Here is a 6,511-nt window from a genome sequence, read left to right as displayed (position 1 = left end):
CAGAGGAGTTGGCAGTCTGGCAGCTCCATCTGCCAGACAAGAAAATACGTATTCAGCCCCTGCTGTGCTGCAGTCAACACAAATCTCCTGGGATCCTAGTAGTCCTGGGGCAGGGGACCTACACAAGGATGGCAGGTTTCTATGAGTACCACTTCCACTCTATTTCCCCATCACACCCTAAATGCCTCCTCATCATCAGCCCCAGGCTGCCCTGTTGCTGCAGAACCTCTTGGGAATTTTAGCTGCTTACTTTATCCCTATTGCTTAACACCAATGTTCTTTTCAAAGTAAGAATTTGAGGAAAGGAACAAGTACAGGTTTAAGATCTGCATTTTTTAAAACTCTTTGGTCTTTCAAAGTACTGTCCTCTCTCCTGGGACCAGATCTCTATCCTAAGACCTCCACACTTAGTGGACAGGGAGACCTCACCCATCTCCTGGATGAGTGGGATGGGGAGTCACCTTCACAAGGGGTATAGGTGCCTGTGGAGAAACCATTGTGCTGGTTTCCTTTGTGGTCCCCAGAAGATGCTGCTCTGAAAGACGATGGGAAGGAAAAGACTACTCACCATCCCACAGAGGACTTGATGACTGTGCCCTCATCGTAAGAGGTGAGCCCTCATCATGCGAGGTGGCAGGAGGCTCTGGGGACACAGCCAGACACAGGTAGTGCTGCTGAGCAGGGCTGTAAAGCAGCTTCACAGCGTTTTTAGGGTGACTTTGCTGTCACTCACCTCTGCTTTTTGTCCAAACTGTAGTGTAGAAGCTCTGGTGACAGGAATTCTTGGTGGCTGTTATCCCAGGTCATGTCCATCCTCTTGCTGTGTGCTGTGACACCAAAAGCTGGAGTGCTGGCAGGTGGGAGTTGTCCCAGCCCTTTGGAATGGAGGCTCTACAGAGAGCTCTCCAGGCTTCCTGCCAGTGAGCCATTTCTTAGCAGAGTCCATAGGGTAAGAAAAGACCTCGAGTTGGTACTGGAGGGCTGTGAAAACTTGTGGATGTGAGGGAAGGGAAGAGGACAGAGCTCACAGTCCCATTGAAGAATCAGTGATGATGCCACCTGGGAGAGTTGTGAGGTCTATACCAGCAGTATATCTCTACACTATAAACACAGATGACATAGGCTTCCATTACTGGTGAGGGACATAGTCTGCTTCTGTAATAGCCATTTTGTACAGGTGAAGGAGGACGTGTTGCTTTCAGCTGAAATTCTTTGATGTTACCGCTTAGGTAAAATTGTAAAGATCCTTAGTTACCCACAGCACCCCACAAGAGACAATGAAGTAGAAGATGTCTTCTTGTGTCGTTGAATCTCATGGGCAGCGGGAACTTTGGTAGAGGAATGACAGTGGGGATGAAGGGCTGTGTGATTAGTGTCCTGGCCTGGAGAATGGATATCTCATGGGTGCTTTGCCATGCTTTCTGAGGTAGGACTTTCTAATCTTGAGGTGTCAACTGGACAAGAGTGGCAGCAGCCACAGCAAGGGCAGTGGGCCATTGCCAGGTATCATGTCCAGCAAAGAGCTATGAATACATATGACCAACTCTCTTCATTAACCATATGGGCTGCATGATGAGGCGTTCAGGATATATGGAAAGTTAGAGCTTTAAGGTGGAGCAGTGGCAGAGAAACCTACAACTGTAAAATGATCTTTAGGAGAAGCAATGAAGAGGAGCTAGGTGGTCCTGAACTGGCTGACACCAGAACGGTACAGATATTTTACAGTTCATAAACTGCTCTGTTTGAGTCCCTCTTATGGAGACAATCTGTTTGATCTTCCACTTTCATATAACTTTTCCTGTTTCCTCCTTGTCAATCAGTCTGATTGAAGTTTTGAGCATTCTCTTACAGGAATCACCACTGCAGCAATTCCCTCATTGTGAGAAATGGCTCCATGCAAACCTGACATATCTTACCATGTAAGTCCAGCACACATTGGCATATCTCACTTTAGCACATAAGCTGGAATAAGAGGTCTGTAGCTACTCAGATCACCCTTGAAACAAATTCTTGAAGCTGGCCTCATGTTTGCCCTGTTTAGTCTTACAGTAATTTCAAATCACATGTTGTTCATCACTGCTATAAGCTTAGCTCTTCCAGTTTAGATATATCTTAGACTACTGAGTACATATTATCAGTTCTAGTTATTTATTACTCCTCACTCTGTGAATTATTTTCACCTCTCTTCTAAAGTAATCTTAATTTGTACCCAATCTTTCCTAAGACCCCTAATTCCAAAGAGTAGTTGGAATCATCTAGACACAAAGTTTCTTCCACTATGAGCACTGATGCAAATACATATTTTATCTGCTGTGATCTTCTTTTTTACCATCAGCTGGTCCTACAGATTTTCTGACAGGTTCCTGAATCTTTGATGTGAAGTAACATTATTAGTGTTAATTCCCTTTGCCATTTGTTCCTTAATGTGATTTTTGTCTGCTGTGTTTTCACATGCAATCTGCCAATAGATATGTTACTTTTGGCCACAACTTCAGCTTTCACTGTTTTCTGCAGCCTTCCTTACCTTATGGTTTAACACTATCTCCTTTGACTCTTCCTCAAATCTTTTTTAATAAGTTATGAGTCCTGGTCCTGTAGTTCCAGCATCATAACTTTTAGACTGCTCCTGTCATCAGTTAGTCTGTAAGAGTTTCCTTTGCAGACTGCCTTTTGGCAGGAAGAGTGGAGAATGACCTCCTGCAGGGTCTGTGTCCGTGGTTTGCTAGTGAGAAAGGGGGAGAAAAAGGACTCCTGAGGACTTGGTGACAGAGACTTGCAGCATCACCTTAACTCTGGCATGGCATCCTGCAACTGTGCATCCTGCAACTGTGAATGTGCCCATGCCAACAATCATCTCTACTACTCTTTATTAGATTACTCATAATATTTTAAAGAAATAAAATGCTGCTGAGAAACATCAGAACATGCATTACAGTTGCTGCTCCAGAAATGCTGTTTGCAACTGGGGCAGGGAGTGAGGGGCTGATGCTGCTCCACAGCCCACATGGAGAGCTCACTGGGAAGGTTCCCCTGAAGATATGAAGAGCAGGAGGGTGCCAAAGTGAATTGAAATTAACTGAGAATTAAATACTTCTCTCTGTGTATGAAATCTGCTAAGAGGTTCCTTGCAGGTGGTGAGCCCCAGGGCCATTATCCCTAGCAGAGTTTAGCTGGTATTTCATACCAAGCAAAGACACATCTATCCTGGCATGATGTATTGCTGCCAACTCTTGCTCACTTTGAAGAGTGAAAATAAATAAATTTGACAAAAGAATCTTTCCTGGAGAAAATTAACCTTCAAAAATTGACCCTGAGAAATTTGATCTTTCTTTGAAGTTGTCCCTCCTTTGAGCAGGGTGCCCAGTTTCTGTGAAAAAGTCACATGTGCTGAGATATTGTCTGGAACACAGCTGGTATAAAGCTAGGTGTATCGCAGCATTACTGGCAGAGCTGTGACTGGCAGAGCCGGACTTGTCCTCTGAGTTAATTCTGAACGCATTTCCTTCCTGATTTATGCTCTTCCTTCCAGTTTACACAGTCACTTCTCTACTTTCATCAATTTCCAGACACTATCTCATCCCTTCTCTTTCCTAAGCCACACAGATTTATCCTTCTGAACTCTGCCTTTGCTCTTCCTTCACATATTTTGTGTGTTGTCTGGGAACTTTGGACATTTGAAGATCTGTTTTCAAAGCCTCTAAATTCTTCTTTAATAACATCCCTCCAGTCTCAAATCTAAGTTTCCAGTATTTTTTAGCTAATATAAACCAAGGTCCTGTTTGTTGCTTGCAAGGAGAAGGGAAAAAAAGCCATTGAAAATATGTCAGGCACAAAGGAATTCTCCACGTGAGACTGGATATTGAAAGTGTAAGGGCAGAAGAGAGATCATGGAGACAAAGAGGGGGTTTTTTTACCAGCAATTCAAATCCCTTGATATAGCATCAGGAGGAAAAATGCGTAATCTCTTTGTTACCCCAGGAGCTTCCACAGGCACAGCAGGGACAGGGTTGTGCTGTTGAGGTCCTTTGTGCTGAACATGGCAGAGAAAGAGCAGGCAGGCAGAAAGTGGCTGCAGCAGGGCTGCATGACCATCCTTCATCTGGAGCCTCCTGAAAGACAGGGTAGTCTCTGGGCAGTTCCCAGCTTTGGAAGTCAGGGAATTTCTACTCCAGCAACATGGGGTGACTCAGCCCTTACAATCACAGCTGCTGTCTGCTCCTGTGTCATCTGAGAGCAGACCTTAGACTGAGTGTAAAGTAGGTCCACAGGTCCTCAGTGGGCCAAGAAAAGGTGCAGCCAGAAAGGTGCAGCACCTTTCTCTTTTAGCAATCTCTTTTGCAGGACTGATGGCTCTTTCCTATTGACTCTGGACACCAATAGTACCTAATTTTGTGGGCTCCCCCAGACTCCCTCATAATCTGTGCTCCAGCCACTGCGTGTACCAAACTCATCCATCCTTCAGCTCCTCTCTGGGATGCCCTGGCATATGGAGATGGTTTTATTTTGGTAGGTATGTGATATGTACATGGCATAAGGCCACATATTGCTGACTTGCTACTCACTAGGACCTATAAGGTGAAGCAGATGACATGCACTGTGTGTTACTGTTTTGGTCCTCAGATGAGAAACGGGTAATAATCTGAGTTTAACTTTATTTCCTCTTATCTCTTGCTCTGTATTGTTTCTTATCAAACCCTTTGTATTCTGTTCTCATAATGAATCCTCTTGCCCTGACCAAATCCAATTCTGACAGAAAAGCTTCATGAAGAATGAACAAGGTGGCTACTGCAGAGAAAGTCAGTATCAGGGAAATGCAGGCCAGGTCATTATTAATGGTTGCCCATAAAATAAACAATAAGCTTATTAACTTTGCAGACCACAGCAAGCTGGAGTAGGCTTCAAGTACTTTGGAGGACACAGCTTGAGCTTGATGAACGGTCTTGTCAAATTGGAGAAATAGTTTGAGAAAAATGGGATGCAGTTCTGCAGGCACAAGTGGCAGTTCCTCACCTTACGCAGAAATAGGCAGCTGCAGGAGGAAAAATGCCCACATTAACATTGCTCTGCAGAGCAGGGTTTGGAGGTCGTAACAGATCACAGGCAAAGCATGAGTCAGAGGCCTTAGGTCGTCTCTGTGCCGAGATATATGAACCAAATTACAGCCTGCAAGACAAATGGAGTGATTTTTCTTCTCAACATGTGTGAGCTCCCAGCAAGGATGCTCTGATCAGCTAAGGGTGCTGAACTTCCAGAAGGATGTGGTGCAGTTGGACAGAATCCAACTGAAAACAACAAAAATGGAAAACATGACCTGTGAGGAATGAGCGTGAGAACTGGGACCATAAAAACGAGAGACGGGAGGACTGGGGAAAGGGAGTCATGGGAGGAGCAGTTCAATTAGGGGTCTGCAGCTAGTGCTGCTGTGGGAGGATATGGAGAGAAGAACACAGGGAGCACAGAGGAGAAAATATACCCCAGGTTTTCCTGTCTGCTTCAACAGGCTTCCTCTGTGCCACGTACTGTGAGGCTGGGTGGCAGCCGTGGAGGACAAGATGGGCTGTGAGAAGAGTCAGCCCAGGGGACAGGAAGCTGGTGGCTGTATAGGAAGCTCTGTTCAATGAGGAGATGTAAGGACTGTATTGGGGAAGTAGACATTGCTTCAGGGAATGATAAACCATGTCACAGTAGGAGTGCTGTCACCTGGGTTCTGCAGGGGAAGGGGAGATCAGTGAGTCCCTGAGCCTGTCGTTACAAGCAGCTCACAGCACTGGATGAGGAGCAAGCTAAGAGCCTGCAACATACCAAATACTGCATCAAAGGGGAGGGGAATGGCCTGGTCTCTGTCTGCTGAGACAAAGAATAATGCATGAGCATTGCAGCGGGCTGAGACTGGACACTGGCTTGCACTTGAAAACAACAGTTATGCCTAGGGAAGTTATGAGATTTCCATCACTGGAGGATTTTTGGCAAAGCAGAGCAGATGTGCATCAGGGATGATTAGTGTGCAATGATTGCTTTGGGGTAGGAATCATAGAATCATAGAATGGTAGGGGTTGGAAGGGACCTTTAGAGATCATCTAGTCCAACCTCCCCTGCACAAGCAGGTCAACCTAGATCAGGTCACATAGGAACATGTCCATGTGGGTCTCAGAGACCTCCAAGGAAGGAGACTCCACACTCTCCCTGGGCAGCCTGTGCCAGGGCTGCCTCACCTGAACAGTGAAATAGTTTCTCCTTATGTTTAAATGGAACTTTTTGTGCTCCAGCTTCATCCCATTACCCCTTGTCCTGTTGCTAGCTGCTATAGAAAAAAGGGATGTCCCAACCTCCTGACACCCACCCTTTACATATTTGTAAATATTAATGAGATTCCCCCTCAGTCTCCTCTTCTCCAGAATAAACAGCCCCAGTTCACGCAGCCTTTCCTCACAAGGAAGATGCTCCAGATTATCTTGGTGGCCCTGTGCTGGACTCTCTCCAGAGGTTGTCTGTCCCTCTTGAGCTGAGGAGC

The sequence above is a fragment of the Colius striatus genome, chromosome 1 (assembly GCF_028858725.1).
Source record: "Colius striatus isolate bColStr4 chromosome 1, bColStr4.1.hap1, whole genome shotgun sequence".
NCBI lineage: Eukaryota > Metazoa > Chordata > Aves > Coliiformes > Coliidae > Colius > Colius striatus.
This window is presented reverse-complemented; position numbering follows the sequence as displayed.